Source organism: Eschrichtius robustus, chromosome 9 (genome assembly GCF_028021215.1).
Source record: "Eschrichtius robustus isolate mEscRob2 chromosome 9, mEscRob2.pri, whole genome shotgun sequence".
Taxonomy (NCBI): Eukaryota; Metazoa; Chordata; class Mammalia; order Artiodactyla; family Eschrichtiidae; genus Eschrichtius; species Eschrichtius robustus.
In genome coordinates this window covers 121,630,232-121,650,014 of record NC_090832.1, presented here as the reverse complement: position 1 = coordinate 121,650,014, position 19,783 = coordinate 121,630,232, and the positions used below count along the sequence as shown (strand labels likewise).

General features: G+C 36.8%; 1 long non-coding RNA gene and 1 pseudogene across 1 annotated transcript in view; one reads left to right on the top strand and one right to left on the bottom strand.

Moving 5' to 3' along the window:
- LOC137769294 (uncharacterized) overlaps positions 1–19,783 on the top strand; it is a 169,064-nt gene that overhangs the window by 92,598 nt on the left and 56,683 nt on the right. The gene's annotated exons all lie outside the window — the stretch shown is intronic.
- LOC137769704 (uncharacterized) lies at positions 370–4,302 on the bottom strand (annotated as a pseudogene).

Genomic DNA, 19,783 nt, shown 5'->3' with positions numbered 1-19,783 from the left:
CTGATAGGAAATTTTATTTTACAAATTCCTGTTTCATTTACTGAAGAGGTGATTTTAACACATAAATCTGCCAATCCTGAGAGATGATGATGATGATAGGAAAACTAAAACCCAGAGGATTATTCACTCAAATTTGTGCTGTAGTTTTTTTTTTGGAAGATCGCTGGCAGAATAGAAAGAAGAGCCAAAATCATTAGAACAAACACTGAGTTCCAGGAAACAGCTTCCCCTGCTGTTGTAAGCTGGTACAGTGTTGTTCCTGCCTTAATTGCTACAAAAGAGGGAGGTGCAACACCTAGAAAAGTGCCAGTAAAAAGAACTTTCAATGGCACGTTTATCACAGGAGACATGAATAAACCAATTAGGCAGAAATGGTGTTATTCTCAAAAATATAATGTAGTTAATGAGATGTTCTCTGTGACGTTCAACCTACTGTGACCATTATACTGCTTTCTCAGTTAGGTATTTATATACAACCGGCCTCCCAACTAAATAGGAGGGCATATAGCAGAACGAGGCACCGAGTCCAGAACACAAACAAACAAGAAATAAGGCTAGTGGAAAGGGATGAAGAAACCCTGAGAGTATACTGAGAAATACAGAGCCCGGAATAGCAAATGTTCGCAAGAAAATATATGCAGCAAAATAAGCTACAAGTACTTGTACATAAAAGGTGTCCTTATATTTGGATAAAACTCTTCCTAGAGCCTTGGCCTCATCCACATCTCTGGGAACCTTTATATTCACTCCTTCTTCTTCACTACGCTGAGGAAAAGTTTTATATACCAAAAACATAACCAAAGCTGCAGATAAGAAAATGGACACCAGTATAAGAAGCGACATTCTTGCCGACCCAGCTTCTGCACAGGCCGCCTCCTTCAGGTGGTCTCCGCTGCCTGGCGCCGAGGGACCCCGCGGCCCCGCTGCCTTGTCCCCGAGGGGTCGCACGGAGCGCCCCGCGTGCGATCTTTCCTCATGGCTGCTGCAGGGAAGGTGCGGGAAGCGGGGTGAGGCGGCGGCGGCCCCGTGACAAGGAGCACGCGGCAGGCTCCTGACTACGCCCAGGGGCCAGAGCCGCAGCCGCTTCCAGGACGACCACCGCACCGGAGACGACCTCAGGCCCGCGAGCACAGTCGAAATACATGTTTTTAAAAAGAAATGATGTCTTTGTGAACGGTTAGAAATTTACTTGTGAGAGGAATCCAACCCCAAACACGGCATCAGAGAAAATACAGATTCTTCATTGTCTTTTTGTTATCGCCCTCATAATTCTTGTGTGTTTAATGGCTTAGGATTCTGATCCATCAGTCATTTTTGTTAAGCACTCTCTAGGCTGTTAGCATCTCAATACATACTGTGGAGCCAAAAAAGAAGGATGATAAATCATGGAACTTTCTTGTAATGAGCACAGGATCATTCTTTTTAGAGAAAACACACATACGAAAAAGTGGAGAACAATCAAATGCTGAACTGTCTCACTGAGAGTGCAGAGAATGGAGAGGTCAGGTTGGAGCAGCCTGAGATTTTAAGAAAGATGAGATTTGAGCTTGGCCTTGAAGGAAGTGTGATTAAGGAGCCTTGGAAGTCAGGACATAGAGGAACTGCTTTTATTCATCATCAGTCTTGACTGAGAAAATTATGGGGGAAATTCTGTCTTAGGAGAATTAGTGTGGATATTCTCCCTTGAACAGGGGGCAAGACTTGGGGAAGAGTAGTAGAGGAGACTGGTTGTCCCTGATTTCTCTTCTCTCTCTCTCAATAGCAGGAGAACCCTGAGATTTCTTTTAGCTGGGCACATGGCCATCCATTTCCCAGCTTTCTTCTTTCCACTGAACCATGGCCACGTCATTATGTTCCAGCCTGGAAGTTGTGAGGGAAAATGATATGTGATACTTCCAAAGACATGTCCTTAAAGGAAGGGGCTGTACTGTTTATCCCTCCTTCTTCTATCCTGCTGCTGCTCTATGGGAGAGGGAAATTATCTTCTCTCTTTTTAAAGGTATATTAGCTCAGGTTTGTATTTCATGCAGCTGAACCTATACCCTAACTAATAAAATTTGGTATGTGAAAGTAGAGTACTATATGTAACAGAAACTTAGCTAGGTGCATTTATTTGATAGTTTCAAGGATACAGACATTGCAGAATGTAAAGGGGGTCACATTTTTTATGGTGTGGCAAAACAGTGGCAAATGTACCTCTGACACTTGGATGGGCAGATTATGGGCCAAGTGAGCCAATAACTCCAGGGGAAATGGTGGGAAAAAAAAATAAATGTCTGTTGGCAGCTTCTGACCTCTTTTAAAAGGCCCTGCAACAAAGAGGAGCGCTCAGGCTAGAACTAGCTGGTTTGCAAGTAGAAATGGAGGGAGATACAACTTTGATGAGGGACTTGGTGCCTGAGGCAATCTCAGATGACTGGGGTTCCGGTAATTTGGGGCCTCACAGGGCTGAAGAAGTAAACTGATTCTGTAATACAAACTCAAGCAATTATAGAACTGTCAGTTTTAGCAGGAGATAGGAATAGGGCCACAAAACTTTTCAAGCACCCCTGTTAGACTACGGGAACCAGTCTGGCTGTGAAGATGAGATTAAGGGTGTTGCCTTGTCCCCAAGTCTCAGTTGGCTTCCAGTAGCTGCCACTGCTCTAGGCAGGGTACAGAGGTTGTAAGTAAAATGTCAGTCCTCAAGTCTTGAAGCAATTTTTGGATGAAATCTTTGGCTGAGTTCATCCCTTGAAAACTAAAAGACTAGAATCCTAGTAAGTTTTTGAGGGAATGTTATTACCGAATGATCCACATGTCAGGCCTGCAAAAGCCTGTGATTTTTTTTTTTTTAACCTCTAAAGCAACTTGCAAATCTGCAAACCTGCATTGGTGGGAAGTAGGTTGTGAAAGCTATGCAGCCTCACTTCAGAAGTGTCTAAGGAGGATAACGGATAAGAAAGAAACCCTTGGAGGGCCAAACTAGAGGCCTGTGAGAAAAATGGACAAGCAGACAGAAGAACTGAGGCCTTCTAGGTTGGCTAATGGAGACACTTATGAGCTCTGGGAATTTGCACAATATAGGCTTATTTTTTTTTTTCAAATTTAAGATTAGTTTTTTAAAGTATACATATCATATAAAAGTTTTATCTCATGGAAATATGCCCCATATTAAATAGTTTTTAAGATACATAATTACTTATGGGTAATGTTTTCAATCTAGTTTATCCATTATCATAGTCCCTGAACCTGCCTTTGTTTCCCCTCCTAAGGCTCAGTGCAGAATATAACTTCCCCCACGAGGAGGGGCAAGACATCAAGAATACTAGGAAGACCAGTCTCAGTTATCATTGATGATGCCAAGAGGCACTTAACACCCTGACCGTGTTATTTAAACGTAAATTAGAAGATAAGCTGTATGAGTGAACTTCATGAAGTTTTTCATGTAAAGTGTATTTTATGTCATCAAAGATATTTGATAATTGGGTAGCTTTTATTGTGATTATCCTGTACCTCCCCCACCATTGAGTATATCGGGTAAGACAATAGCTTTTGTTTGTTTGTTTTTTTGGTAAATAACTAGACCACATCTGGACCTGATATAAAGGAGGGCATATCACTGAAACACAAACAGACAAACAAACAACAAAACCTGGATTTTGAGCTGATGCAGTAATTGGGCACAGCCTTGAGGCGGTGTCCTTTGAGGTCTGGGTGAGTGTGCTTCATATACTGGAAGAAGTATACTAGGCCACTCAGGTCTCCTTTTAAGAGAGTTTCTCAAGCAACAGGTGCAGTCAGCAGCAGCACCTTTGAGATCCACCAAACGCTTGGAGCAGAGGACACGCTCTCCCTCACTCTCTGGGTGACTCTAGCCAATGACTGAGCATGGTGGGGTTCTAGGTGCTGGCCATTGCTGCCCAACATGAAACTCATGCAAAGGGCAATTTTTGCTTTGTAACTTCCTGGGGGGCTGGCTAAGAGTTTTTTGGGTGGTACCATAGTCTGGGCTCTTCCTATCCAAGCCTCCTTCTTTTTTCCTTTCCTTTCACAGGCATCAGACCTACACTGAGCACTGAAAGCTTTTCGTGCCTACTCCTACTCCCTCTCCCCTTTGTCTTTCACAGGCTTCTCCACCCAAAACATCTCTTGCCCTTCTAACTCTGCCTTGACCACTGTTTCCCGGAGGGCCAGAGCCAGCACAGGCACACATGCGTGTTCGTTCACTCTAGAGTCAAGTAACAGCCAGTATTACATGTCCTTGTCTGCGGGATACAAGTCATTACTACTCTGCCACTCAGTGGAGAATGTTCTTTGCATCACGTTAAATAGATTTTCCTTTTTACACTTCACCGAGTGCCTTTGTTTTATCCTCAAGTTTTTCCAAACTCCCACCCATATTATTTACTCTATATATTCTCAAATTTTCCCTGAGTCTTTCCATCCCAACCTTCTGTCTCCTGGCTCCCATCTCTACGAGGACTCTCTAGGACAGCTCGAGTGTGGCCATCACTTCGCTTCACTGCTCTCTTGAGTTGAGAATGACTATTTTGCGGGCTCCTAGGCCTTCTTTCTTTGTTTCGATGGTATACTTTCCTATTTTCTTAAAATACATTTTCATGCCTAAGAAAGATTGCATTTCAGGTAAACTTCCGAGTCCTCGCATGTTTGAAAACGTCTTTACTCTGACCTCATGAATGATTATTATGTTGGCTATAGAAGTCTGGGGTAAAAATCATTTTCCCTGGGAATTTTGAAGGCCTTCCTCTATTGCCTTTCCACATCCTGTGTTCTGATGAGATGGCTAATATCTTTGATTTTCATTCCCTTTTCTTTTCTCCTGGGTAGCTTTTTGGATCATTTCTTTATACTCAGAGGTATGACATTTTACCAGGATGTATCTAATCCTGGGTGCAGAATGAGTCCTTTTGGTCTAAAGACTGACTTAATCTTCAAGGAAATTATCAATTAGTGCTTCTGTGATAATTTTTCCCTCATTTTTTTTTCCTCTTTCTGGAATTCTTATTTGGATGTAAAATGTCTTGAAATAGTCTTTCGAATCTCTCATCTTTTCTCCCATGTTTCAGTCTCCTTGTATTGCAATTGGGGAGAGTTCTTTAGATTTATTTTCTAACTTTTCTATTGAATTTTTATTTGGCAATCAAAATTTAATTTCCAAAAGTTTTCTTGTTATCTGATACTGTCTTGTACATACAGTCTTGTAGTTATTTATGAATGCAGTATCTTTTTAAAAAGTTAATATTTTAGGGAGAAATACATTATACATTCAAGAGTATTACTATGTATTTTAAATATATAACAAAATGAATCCCCATGTACCTATCACTCCAGGTAAGAAAGGAAACAGCAGCACTATAGAAGCCCCTGTGTTCTCTTCTTTAATCATATTCCCTTCCTTCCAGAGGTAGTTCCTACACTGAAGGTAGTGTTAATCATTCCTTTTCTTTTGAAAATAGTTTTATCATCTATGTATGTATTCCTAAACACTGATTACTTAGCTTTGCCTGTTTTTTAACTTTATAAATGGATTTACACTGCATGTTTTTCTTTACAAATTGTTTCTCTTGATTTTGGGATTGCTTATTTACCAACAGCTTCCATTCTCTGTTCTTTGAAGTTGACAGTTTATATTTTTTAAAGGAAGCATTATTATCATTTTAATGAAACTTCAGCAGAGGAAGGAGGTAAATGTGTATGCTTAGTCTGTCCTATTAAACTAGAAGCCTAGATGAGATTCCTTTTTTAATAGCATGTGAATCGTACTATTTTATTAATTCATACTCGTTCTTATTGGCATGTTAGCATATATACGCTTATTATATGTGATATATATGAAAGTAACAATTCAAAAATATTTTATCATTAAAAGATGTGAAGTAAATGCTCTTAAGGAGGTAGTGGGATGTAACAGGCCTTGGGATCAATCAAACCAGAGTTAAAATCCCTATTCCACCACCTTTTAGTTGAGAGACACTGGGCAAATCACTTAGCTTCTAAAACTCCCAATTTCCCCTTTTGTAAATGGGGACAAAAATACCTACTCGGAGACTGGGATTGACATGTATACACTACTATGTATAAAATAGATAACTAATGAGAACCTACTGTATAGCACAGGAAACTCTACTCACTGCTCTGTGGTGACCTAAATGGGAAGGAAATCTAAAAAAAGAGGGGCTATATGTATATGTATAACTGATTCACTTTGCTGTACAGCAGAAACTAACACAACATTGTAAAGCAACTATATTTCAATAAAAATTAAAAAAAAATACCTACCCCAAAGTGTTGTTTGATAATTAGATGAGGCAGTATACGTGAAGGATTTAACCTAGTGCTCAACATAAAGTAAATACTCAATAAACAAAGTTCCTGTTCTTCCCTCTCATTAAAGAAAAGTGAAGCTTTTCTGTCCTAAGAAATCTCATAAGCAGGGCTAGTTTTACGTCCTGTGCAGTCACACCAGGCCCTGTGCTCAGAAGGACCCACGTTTGGTTTAATGCTCTACGGTCCCTGTCTTGAAATTATGAATAATTTTATCTGTGAGCTTATGTAAGTGAAGTCTGGGGCGATGGAGCATGTGTACGAGCAGAAGAGGTAAATTTAATATGTGTCCACCTTTTCTTACCACTCCATTCACATAAACTGCTCACAATGCTCTCTGAGCACAGAATTCCAGCAAATGCATGATGCATGGGAGTTTAGTGAGACTCAAACAAACATAAGGTGAGTTTTATGTCTGTGACTAAGTTGGGGTGACGGCAGCCCTGAGAACACACTTTTTTTTTTTTTAAGTTTTTTGGCTGCCTTGGGTCTTCGTTGCGGCATGCAGGATCTTTTTGTTGTGGCACGGGGGCTCTTTGTTGTGGCGCGTGGGCTTCTCTCTAGTTGTGTCGTGTGGGTTTTCTCTCTCTAGTTGTGGCATGTGGGCTCCAGAGTGGGTGGGCTCTGTTGTTTGTGACACGCAGGCTCTCTAGTTGAGGCACGCGGGCTCAGTAGTTGTGGTGCGTGGGCTTAGTTGCCCCGCGGCATGTGGGGTCTCAGTTCCCCCACCAGGGATTGAACCTCTGTCCCCTGCATTGGAAGGCAGATTCTTTACCACTGGACCACCAGGGAAGTCCTGGTAACATACCTTTTTTGAACTAGAATTTGCTTTGAATGCTGAAGGAAGGTAATGGTTGGGAATTCCCTAGCGGTTCAGTGGCTAGGACTCTGTGCTTCCACTGCAGGGGGCTGGGTTTGATCCCTGGTTGGGGAACCAAGATCCCGCAAGCTGCGTGGTGTAGCCAAAAAAAAGAAAAAAAAAAGGCAATGGCATTCTAAGAAATACAAATGTCTATGGAAACCTCTAATGGCCCTCTGCTAGCTAAGTCCTTATGCTAGAAGTGATAATGTAGAAATGGACAGTTATTTTTCTTTCAGTCCTCCTTTACTTACTAGTAAACCAAAGGTAGAGAGTGTTGGTAGAATGTGCTGGTACCAAGAAATGAAATAAAAACAGTTGAGTTAGTTTTGTTCAGTGTTTCTACTTCTCTGCTAGAATGAAATACATATTCATGTATGAGCTATGAAACATGAATTATGTAATTTCAATGATCCTGCAACCAGTTAAGTCCTCTTGTATTTAAAAACTATTATTGCATAATATAAATATGATGAGTAAAACTCATAATAATTAAAAAATAAAATTTAAGTAATTCAATTTATTAATTTATAATAATAATTTAAAATTTTAATTTTTCTTAACTTAGATGACATTAAGTAGGAAATAAAAAACACTGTAACTAGTCAAAAGAAAGACTATGGAAGAAAGGAAAAAGCTTTACATTTTAGTAACTTCAACAGCAATTTTATCCCCAGTATTTTGAAAAGGAACTTGTGCTTTCATTTTACACTAGGCCTTACAAATTTTGTGGTCAGCTCTGCTCACAAGAACATTTACTGACTTTCAAAGCCTGCTCTTTTTTAAAATTTTTATTTATTTTTAAATTTTTGGCTGCACTGGGTCTTAGTTGTGGCATGGGGGATCTTTCATTGCAGTGTGTGGGCTTCTCTCTAGTTGTGGGGTGCGGATTTTTCTCTCTCTAGTTGTGGTGCATAGGCTGCAGGGCGCGTGGGCTCTGTAGTTGTGGCGCGCGGGTTCCAGAGCGCGTGGGCTCTGTAGTTTGCAGCACGTGGGCTCTCTAGCTGAGGCACAAGGGCTCAGTAATGGTGGTGCGTGGGCTTAGTTGCCCCGTGGCACGTGGGATCTTAGTTCCCCGACTAGGGATTGAACTCGCGTCCCGTGCATTGGAAGGCAGATTCTTTACCACCGGACCACCAGGGAAGTCCCTCAAAGCCTGTTCTTTATCAGCACAATCTGGAAAATGATAGCTAGTAAGTTGGGTTTGCAATTTTCTTTTATGGCAGATGGAGACAATATCATAGGGCACAATCTAATCTTGCTTTAAGTAATTAACTGTTTTTGTTGAATTGGTGAGTCCAGAGCCAAATAAGACTGCTTAAATGGGAAAAGTGGAAAGGGAAGAGACAGTAAATCTTTCATTGGGCTTCAGTGGTTTTAGGAGAAGAAATTAAAAAATAAGATTGTGTGGAGGAGATGCCAAAGGTGAATGCTTTGGGGCTATTTGACTCCCTTATGAAACGGTTGTGTGTGAATGTGCTTAGAAGGATCTAGAATCCAGCATCACTCCAGGCTTCTGCCACTGTCCTGCTAGGCTGATAGATACTTGGTGGCTGGAGACAAGAAGGGAGAAACAAAATTGAATTGAATGGCTGAGTTGTTTTTCTTTTTCTTTTTCCTTTAAATTCATGAGAAAGAATTCATATGAAGTTCATCATCTAATTAAAGACCAAGGAGTAACTGATGACCTTAGTGTGTCAAATTAAATCCATTTTTGTATTTTTAAAAATAGAGTTTGTTATATTTAAAATAATTTTTACAGATAAGATGCTGTAAAAGAGGAGAGCAGCCAAGATGAAAGCCACTGATAGGAGAAAGACAAGAAAGATTAAGGATCCTGTAAGCAAGGCTAAAGGGAAGTTTCAGGGAAGTTTTTCTTGTGATTACTTATTTCTCAAGAGACCATAAGGGTGATGGATGGTTTTAGAACTTGAGCCTTGATGCCTGATTGTGTGATATTTGTTTCCCTTTAGAAAGGCGTTCAAATGTCACAGCAGTCTGTGTTGTTTGACTACCTTAAACTGGGTAGCTGCCATTAGGTGGCAGTGTTTGCATGTTGTGCAGTCGAGTTGTTTCCAAGAATGTTATGTTAAGCATCCAAAGAAAAGGGTTAAGAAGTCAAAGAAAACCAGTTTTGTTTAAAATACACGCATGCACAAGCGCCTACAAACACTTTTTTATTGAGACATCAGTGCTTTGGATATGGTTGGCATATGGATAAATCCAGAGTCTACAGGAAACATTAAAAGACAAGATCTACATATAAAGCAAGCAAGAAAGTAAAATACTGCCTTTTTCAGATGCTGCCACTTCCTTTTAATTTTTTCTTCTTATTGACAATTGCCATTTATTACAGTGTAATATTGCTGGGCTGTTTTTAGTCTTCACTTAGAGTCTTTGAGTCCTTGTAGGGTCTTTGCTCTATGAAACTCTGGAGGCACTTTCTTGCTAGTCTGACTGTTTTAGTAACTTGTATGGTGTAAGTCAGCAAGAAACAAGGTGCTTCAGAGCTAAAGGCTTCAGGCTGCTTAATCGTTTTTTTCCTAATATCTTATTATTTTAAAATATTTATTTATTTATTTTTGGCTGCATTGGGCCTTCGTTGCTGCGTGGCTTTCTCTAGTTGCAGCGAGCGGGGGCTACTCTTCGTTGCGGTGCGTGGGCTTCTCATTGTGGTGGCTTCTCTTGTTGCAGAGCACGGACTCTAGGCGTGCGGGCTTCGGTAGTTGTGGCACGCGGGCTCAGTAGTTGTGGCTCGTGGGCTCTAGAGTACAGGCTCAGTAGTTGTGGCACATGGGCTTAGTTGTTCCACAGCATGTGGGATCTTCCTGGACCAGGGCTTGAACCCGTGTCCCCTGAATTGGCAGGTGGATTCTTAACCGCTGCGCCACCAGGGAAGCCCTAATTGTTGAATTAATGCCTTATCTTCCTACATCTCTTTAAAAAAATCTCTTTAATTATGGAAGTAGTCTTTCTTTTTACTTATTTTCCACAGATAAAAACTGAAACTTCAAAAAAAGAAAGATGGGCAAGTTTTGTACATCTTTTGAATTGGCAGTTGTATAAGGTAGAAGAAAGGTAACTCATTATGAATACATTTTGGCTCCTGGTGATCATCACTTTTTTTCCCTGAATGCTCATGGATAGTCCTTTTTTAATTATTTGACAATATTAGTAATAACAATAATAACAAAACAATTTATGGTGCTTACTATGTGTCAGGCACTAGGGGCTTTACACGTATGAATCCATATAATCCTTGCAACTACCCTATAAAGTATTTACTATTGTTCTCATTTTACGCTCAAATAAAATGAAGCATAGAGATGTTAAGAAATATGCAGAGGCCACACATCTAGTAAGTGGTGGGTGCAGGATTAGAACTCAAGTTGTCTGGTACCACTATGCTGTGGTAGTTAGTTGCTTTCTCAACTTTTAGCTATAATTTTATAATTTAGAATCAATTTTCTAAATAAAATGAAGTGTTATTGTCATGTGATGTTATTACATTTGATTTTAAGTCTGTGTTCTGGTTATAGTGCATTTCTGAAGGTTAGAATAAGAGTAAAAATATTTCGTTTAAAAATTTGTGAAGATATGGAGAATTTATTACACGCTACCTAGGTTCTGAGGGAAATGAAGGTCTCCTTATTGGTTGCTATACTAGAAATGAATTGGTGACTACTGCTATCGTGGTGCTGAATTTGACTGCATTAAAGTGCCAGGCAGGAAGATTTTGCCTGTTGCGTCTCTACAGAGTAGGGGTTTACATAATTTTGTGTAATTGATACCAGTCAGCAATAGGAGAGTCTGAAGAAAGCTCTTACAGACATATTAGAGACCAACAATACCTTTGAGAGAAGATTGCCTGTCAGCAACCTGCCAAAAATGCAGAATAATACAGGAATCAAGGATAGAAAAGATGGAGTGTCTTAATAATTATGTTGATTTGATGTTACTTGGTTATAAGTTATTTAAAGATTATCATTCTTGTGCCACTTTGGTTATCTCTTCCTGTGCCCTTCTTCTCATAATTAGCCAGTCTCCTCTGCTTCCTTCGAGCATTTGTGCAAACTGTATTTATGCATGTTAGTGGTGCATTCTTAGGAAGAGAAGATAATGAGATGGTACTGAATAAATGGCCTTTTAGTTGCAGTTACATAGCATATGTAGTCAAACATAAATAATCAGAAATCTCCAAATCATGGCAGTGTTTTTTATTTATTATATTCTCCAGTATGGTTAGCAAATGAGTTTTGCAGCTAATTAGCAATTAAATTATTAAGCAAATTTTCCCAGCAACCAAAAGTGCAAGTAAAAAAGATCCATTTTTATCTATCAAGTTGGCAATAAAAATGGATTTTATTCAGTGATAGACGGTGTAGGGAAATGGGCATTCTCATATTCTCTTGGAGGGAAGTCAACTGATAATTTTTCTAGAAGGCCATTTAGCTATATATATGTATCAAAAACCTTTAGGTATTTGTATTCTTTGACACAGCAACCCCACTTATAGGAATTTATATTTAGACAATTCATAAATGTATATAAAGATAATTATCTAAATACTGTTTATAACAATCCCAAATTGAGAAACAACCTACTATCTAATAATGATAATTTATTAAATTATGATAACTGTCTAAAACAAAAAAAATATGCAGGAGAAAAATATTCAATGACATAGAAAGATGTTTTATATCTTTTAATAATACATTTTGTATATTTTAACTATATGTCTACATATTATTAGATATAAATATAAAAGATAATATATCTTTTAACAATATATTTTAAGTTAGAAGTTTACAAAACTGTGTATATCCTATAATCATATTTTGGGGAAAAAATACTGTGGAGTAAAAACAACAGAAGAATATATATCAAATGTCTAGCAGGATTTATCTCTGGTGGTAAGCTTACAGGTGATTTTATTTTCTTCTTTATGCTTTTTTAATTTTCAAAGTTCTACATAAACCTATATTATATTTGTAATATGTGAAATGCATTAACAGTTATATTTTTTCCCAGAAAAAAGTAAACTAACACTTCATTATTACTCTAAAAACTAGATAATCAATTATTGTATCAACACACCTTGAAAGAGTCCTTTTACAAATAAATAGGCCAACTTCCTCTTCCAGATAAGAAAGTAGAATGTATCAGACCTACTTCCGCATTGAGACCAACTAGAAATGCTGGATAGATTCCAAACATTTTGGGGGAAAATGTTTGTTTGAAGATATTGGAGAGCTACAAAGCAACAAGGCTTGATGCCAATGTCTCCAAAAGAAATATAAATGCATTGAGATTAGTCCAGTATTCTGCAATGCTTGTCCTTTGAGTGATTTACTAATTTGGAAGCAGCAGTTGAGAGGTTGAGAGACTGAGCAAAAATTATGATTGAAAGACTAAAAATCTAAATAGAACTTTCAGTTATTTCTATTCACTGGGGAGAAAAAAAATCAAATTTAATGCCCATTAAAGAGCAAGAGCCTTGATACATCATGAAGGATTTTATTTGGGAATCCTGAAAGGCTATATTCTAAGAATAATGGCAAACGGAAAAGAAACCATCATAATGACTGAAACTGCTTTGAAATATTGATAGATCAATCATGATTGAATTAAGGTAATCAGCCTCTATTCTTTCCGACATAAGCATCAGTAAATACTCTGTGGAAGCAGATAACATCTAAAGCCTCAGTTTATTCCTGCAACTGTTCCTTCAAAATGCTTGTATTGAATAAAAACCTTACTAAGCATACCAAAGATCAGGCTCAAAAAATGGAAAACCAAGAGAAAAAATAGACAAAAACAAATAAACCGTTAGGCAATCCAGGTACTGGATGAATCAGACATGGACTTAAAAATGACTGTGATTAATATTTTCAAAATATAAATGATGAGATAGGGAATTTGAACAAAAAATAGAAAAAATACTGAAAAATTAAAAAAAACCCTAAAAACTCAGGGTTGAATTTAACATCAAATTAGACACAGCTGAAAAATAAGTAAATTGGAGGATGAGTCAGCAGAAAATATTCAGACTGAAGCATGGAGAAGAAAAACACTGAAACAACACCAGAGATATATAAGACACTGTTAAAACATCTAATGTATGTGTAATTGGAGTCCCAGAAGGAGAAAGGCGAGAGAATAGAGCAGATACAGTAGTTGATGAGAAATTGAGTATTTTTCATGCAAACTAGAAGACATCAATCTATAGATACAAGAAGCATCACAAACCCCAAGCAGTATGAATACAAAGAAAACCACACCTAGGTACATTATAATAAAACTGCTGGTAAACAAAGACCAAAAAAAAAAAAAAAAAAAGAAAAAAAAACACTTAAAAGCAGTCAGGGACAAAAAAGTCAAATTTACTGTCAAAGGAGCAATGACAACTCTGACAACTAACATCTCAAGAGAAATGATCAAAGCCAGAAAGCAATGAAAAAGTAAAAAGTGTTCTAAAAGAAAATATCTTCCAACCTAGCATTCTTTACCCAGTAAAAATATCCTTGAAATATTTTGAAGGATAAAATAAAGATGTTTGAAGTCAAACAATCAAACAAACAAAACCAAAAAAACAGAAAAAAAAAAAACTTGTTTCTAGCATATCTGCACTAAAAGAAATACTAAATAGTAAAACGAAAAAAAGCCAATACAGAAACATGGTAATTCAGGTAGAAATGAAAAGCAATGGAAAGGGGCAGAAAACTTGTTTGAAGAAAAATGGCTGAAAGCTTCTCAGACCTGGGGAAAGAAACAGACATCCAGGTCCAGGAAACACAGAGAGTTCCAAATAAGATGACCCCAAAGAGATTCATACCAAGACATATTATAATTAAAATGTCAAAAGTTAAAGATAAAGAGAAAATCTTAAAGACACCAGGGGAAAAACAACTTGTTATGTACAAGGGAACTGCCATAAGACTATATCCCCTGATTTTTTCAGCAGAAATTTTGCAGACCAATAGGGAGTGGCACAATATATTCAAAGTATTGAAAGGAAAAAAATTCCAACTAAGAATATTCTACCCGCAAGGTTATCATTCAGAAGTGAAAGAGATAAAGAGCTTTCCAGACAAGCAAAAGCTAAAGAGGTTCATCACCACTAAACTGACCTTATGAGAAATGTTAAAGGGACTTCTTTAAGCTAAAAAAAAGGCACTAACTAGCAACAAGGAAACATATGAAAGTAAAAATATCACTGGTAAAGGCACATATATAATAAAGGTAGTGGGTTAACCACTTATAAAACTAATATGAAGGCTACAAGACAAAAGGACTAAAATTAACTATAACTACAATTATTAGTTAAGGGTTACACAAAATAAAAAGATGTAAAATATGATATCAAAAACATAAAACATAGAGGGAGCAAAAATGTAGTTTTTAGAATGTGTTCAAACTTAAATTGCTATCAACCTAAAATAGACTGTTATTTAGATAGGTTGTTGTTGTATGTGAACCTCATGGTAACAATAGGCCAAAAAACATAGTAGATACACAAAAGACAATGAGAATGGAATCCAAACATAACACTAAAGAAAGTCATCATACCACAAGGGTAGAGACAGAGAGAAAAATAAAGAAACAGAGAACTACAAAGACAACCAGAAAACAACCAACAAAATGGCAATAAGTACATATCTATCAATAATTACTTCAAATGTAAGTGGACTAAATGCACTGATCAAATTACACAGAATGGCTGAACGGATAAAAAAGGGAGATTCATTCATATGTTGCCTACAAGAGACCTATTTCAAATACAAGGACACACACAGACTGAAAGTGAAGGGATGGAAAAAGATATTCCATGCAAACAGAAGCAAAAAGAAAGATGGTGTGCCTATACTTATATAAGACAAAAATAGACTTTAAAACAAAGACTGTAATAAAAGAAAAGAAGGGCATTACGTAGTGATAAAGGGGCCAATCCAACAAGAGGATATAACATTTGTAAATATATATGCATCCAACATAGGAGCACCTAGAGGTGTAAAGCAAATATTAACAGAACTAAAGGGAGAAATTGACAACAATAGGATAATAGTAGTGGACTTTACTACCCTACTTACATTAATGGATACATCATCCAGACAGAAACTCAATAAGAAAAACATCAATGTTAAATGACATATTAGACCAGATAGGCTTAATAGATATGTATAGAACATTCCATCCAAAAGCAGCAGAATATATATTCTTCTCAAGTGCACATGGAGCATTCTCCAGGATAGGTCACATATTAGGCCACAAAACAAGTCTCAATAAATTTAAGCAGACAGAAATCATATCAAGCATGTTTCCCAGCAAAATAGTATGAAATTAGAAATCAGTTACAGGAGTAAAACTGGAAAAAGCACAAATATATGGATATTAAACAACTAATGGGTCAACAAAGAAATCAAAGGGGAAATCTATAAATACATTGAGACAAATGAAATTGGAAATACAACATACCAAAATCTATGGGATGCAGCAAAAGCAGTTCTAAGAAGGAAGTTTATAGCAATACAGGCCTACCTCAAGAAACAAGAAAAATCTCAAATCCTTTACACCCAAAGGAAAGAGAAAAAGAAGAACAAATGAAGCCCAAAGTTAGTAGATGCAAGACAAGCATAAAGATCCAAGTGAAAACAAATAATAGAGACTAAAAAACAACAGAAAAATCCATGAAACTAAGAGATGGTTCTTTGAAAAGATAAGCAAAATGGACAAACCTTTAGCTAGACTCACCAAGATAAAAAGAGACAGGGCTCAAATGAACAAACTCAGAAATGAAAGAAGTTACAACTAATGCCACAGAAACACAAAAGATCATGAGACTACTAAGAACGGTTATACACCAACAATTGAATAAACCAGAAGAAATGGATAAATTACTAGAAACATACAGTCTTCCAAGATTGAGTCATGTAAAAACAAAAAATCTGAATATACCAATTACTAGTAAGGAGATTGAATCAGTAATAAAAAACCTCCCAACAAACAAAAGCCTATGACCAAATGGCTTCACTGGTGTATTGTACCAAAAATTCAAAGAGAATTTAATATTTGACCTTCTCAAACTCTTCCAAAAAATTGCAGAGGAAGGAGCACTTCCAAACTCATTTTACAAAGCCAGCATTACCATGATACCAAAACTAGATAATGATACCACAAAAAAGGAGATTATAGGCCAATATCCCTGATGAATATAGATGCAAAAATTCTCAACAAAATATTAGCAAAGTTAAGTCAATAATATACAAAAAGGATCATACACCATAATCAAGTGGGATTTATTCCAGGGATGCAAGAATGATTCAACATCTGCAATTCAACCAGTGTGATACACCACATTAATAAAATGAATGAACAAAATCATATAATCATACCAATAGATGTCAAAACAGCATTTGACAATATTGAACATCCATTAATAATAAAAACTCTTGACAAAGTGGGTATAGAGGGAATGCACCTCAACATAATTAAGGCCATATATGACAAACCCATGGCTAACATCATACTCAACCGTGAAAACCTAGCATTTTCTCTAACATCAAGAACAAGACAAGGATGCCCACTTTCACCACTTTTATTCAACAAAGTATTGGACGTCCCAGCCCCAGCAGTTAGGCAAGAAAAAGAAAGAGATATCCAAGGTGGAAAGGAAAAAGTAAAATTGTCCCTATTTACAGATGACATGGCTATATATAGAAAACCCTCTAGGCTATGCCAAAAAACTATCAGAACTAATAAAAGAATTCAGTAAAGTTTCAGGATACAAAATTAATATAGAGAAATCTATTCCATTTCTATACACTGATAATGAACTATCAGAGAAGTTAAGAAATCAATCCCATTTACAATTACGTCAAAACAATAAAATACCAAGGAATAAATTTAACCAAAGAGGTGAAAGGCCTGTATACTGAAAACTGTAAGACACTGATAAAAGAAATTGAAGAAGATACAAATAAATGGGAATATACTCTATGCTCATGGATTGGAAGAAATAATATTATCAAAATGTCTATACTACCCAAAGCAATCTATAGATTCAGTTTTAGCTCTATCAAAATTCCAATGACTTATTCCATAGAACTAGAACAAACAATTCTAAAATTTGTGTGTAACCACAAAAGACCCTGAATAGCCAAAGCAATCTTGAGAGAGAACAAAGCTGAAGGTATCATGCTCCCTGATTTTAAACCATACTACAAAGCTATAGTAATCAAAACAGCATGGTATTGGCATAAAAATAGACACACAGATTAATGGAACAGAATAGAGAGACCAGAAGTGAACTCACACATACATGGTCAATCATTTAGGACAAAGGAGCCAAGAATATACAATGGGAAAAGGACAATCTCTTCAATAAATGGTGTATTTTCTTGAATAAATGCTCTCCGGGTTACTGCAGCTTTTGGTTAAGTTCTGGAGTTCTGAAAAAGTTGATACAGTTTTTTCCATCACTTTTATGGAGGGGCAGAATTTTGGAGTTCCTTACTCCACGATTTTCACTGATATCCTCAAGCATATAACTTATAGTCAAAGAATACATTGCAATAAAGTTATAAAATTATTGTAGTGTATAAAATATATTGTCTACATAAGAATGATAATACAATATATCAAATTTGTGAAGTGTAGGTATAATTTTTATGGTGGCACTATGAACAAATTCATAAGTGGAAAAAATCCAAGTGTCAACAGTATAATGGATAATTATATTGTGGTAAATTTATACTATGGGATTCTACATGGCAATGACAATGAATGAGTCATAATTATACCACAGCATAGAGGAATCTTAGAAACAGAAAGTAGAAAATTTATTGGAAGAGTTAAAAGAATATTTCTGTATAATTCCATTTGTTTGAAGTTCAAAAACTTATCTACGGTAATAGAAGTCAGGATAATGGCTAACTCTGGAAAGGAGGAGGTATATTGATATCCAGGCCCTGGGGGAGAGGAGCAGTGCTTCAGAGTGCTCATGATGTCCTATTACTTGAACTGGGTGATGGTTACACGGGTGGGTATATTTTGCCAAAATTCATCATGCTGCCCATGTGATTCTCTATATGTATACTTCAACCAAATGGTTTATTAAAAAATACATAAATTCCCTGAAAACAATGAAACATTTAGATTTATATATTGACGGTGGCAGTGGGAAGACAGCTTTTGGGCAGGGGACCCTTAGTTTTGCCTCTCAAATCATGTCATTCAAGTCCCTCCTCTTAGAGCTATCGTCTCACGTCCCTGATATAGGCTCCATTATTCTCATACTTCCACTTTTAATTTTACTTCCCCTGCAGGGTTGCTTTAGGGAAGCTCATAGTTAACCTGTTGCCAATTACAAGGATGTTAAGTACTACATATTCTGTAATATATTAAAAACATGAAATGTAATTGTTTGCAAAGAAGAACAACAAAATAATTTAAAACCATAAGAAGGATAGGAGTATTTAAAAAACTTGTCTTACAGGCAGGTGGCAAAAGTTTTTAAGTATGGATTTTTGCTAGTATATGAACCTCACGTTGACAACTTATACGTCATTTCATGTTATTCAAGACCTGTGTTTAGACTTAGAGAATTCCTGTCTACAGCTTCATGTACTTACTTTTCTTTTATACAAGCACACTTCTGTGAAAACCAAGAAGTTAATAGAGGAGACAGAACTCATTTACATTTCGTAGGTCTAGTGGGAAAAGTCTTTTATGTTATGGATCAATGGTGAATGCCAAAGACTTGCTGTAAGTGCATTATACTTCTCAGGAGAAAAGAGGGAGACTGGTAATAACATTTATTACATGTAAAGTGTAGTACGTGTGTGTGTGTGTGTGTGTGTGTGTGTGTGTGTGATTAGCTTATTTAATCCTCCTAGACAGCCTACAAAGTAGATATTACTACTTCTAATTCACAGACAAAAAAATTTTGAGGCTCAGATGATCAAAGTAACTTCCTACGATTGCATAGCTAGTAAATGGATACGAGATTTAATCGCTGTATGCTTGGCTCCAAGCTCATGTTTTAACTGTGATGCCACGTAGTTTCTTTGAAATTATATGCCATTTAATTTTTTCATTTTATTTTCACCATCTATCCATTCATCCATCCATCTGCCCATCTATCAAATAGTCATATGTTGAATAAAGAGTGAGTGACAGATACTAATTTAATATAAAAATCTGACAAGCCATTCAGATTATTTACACAAACTAGACTATTTACAAAGGCCTTAAGTCATGTATGAGGCGTGTGGTCCTCTCTCATCACCAATACACACATATTTCTTCTTTCATCACGTACCTCATGAATTACTGGAATTCTACTTATTTTCTTTGCTTTTTTTGTGTCTGTATGAATCTCCATTTAGATTGCTGTTGAATTTAGAGGTGATTCAATGAAGATACAGGTGATTTCTATGCCTAGGGATGTATTAAAAATTGTGTCACATTTTCCTGAAGCTGTTTCAGAAAAATGTGTGTTTAATCATGAAATATCAATATAATGATTGTTTTGGACTTTGTGGTAAATTCTTGCACTTGTGTGACTGGAGAAATAAAATGTGTATGTTTACGTTGCTG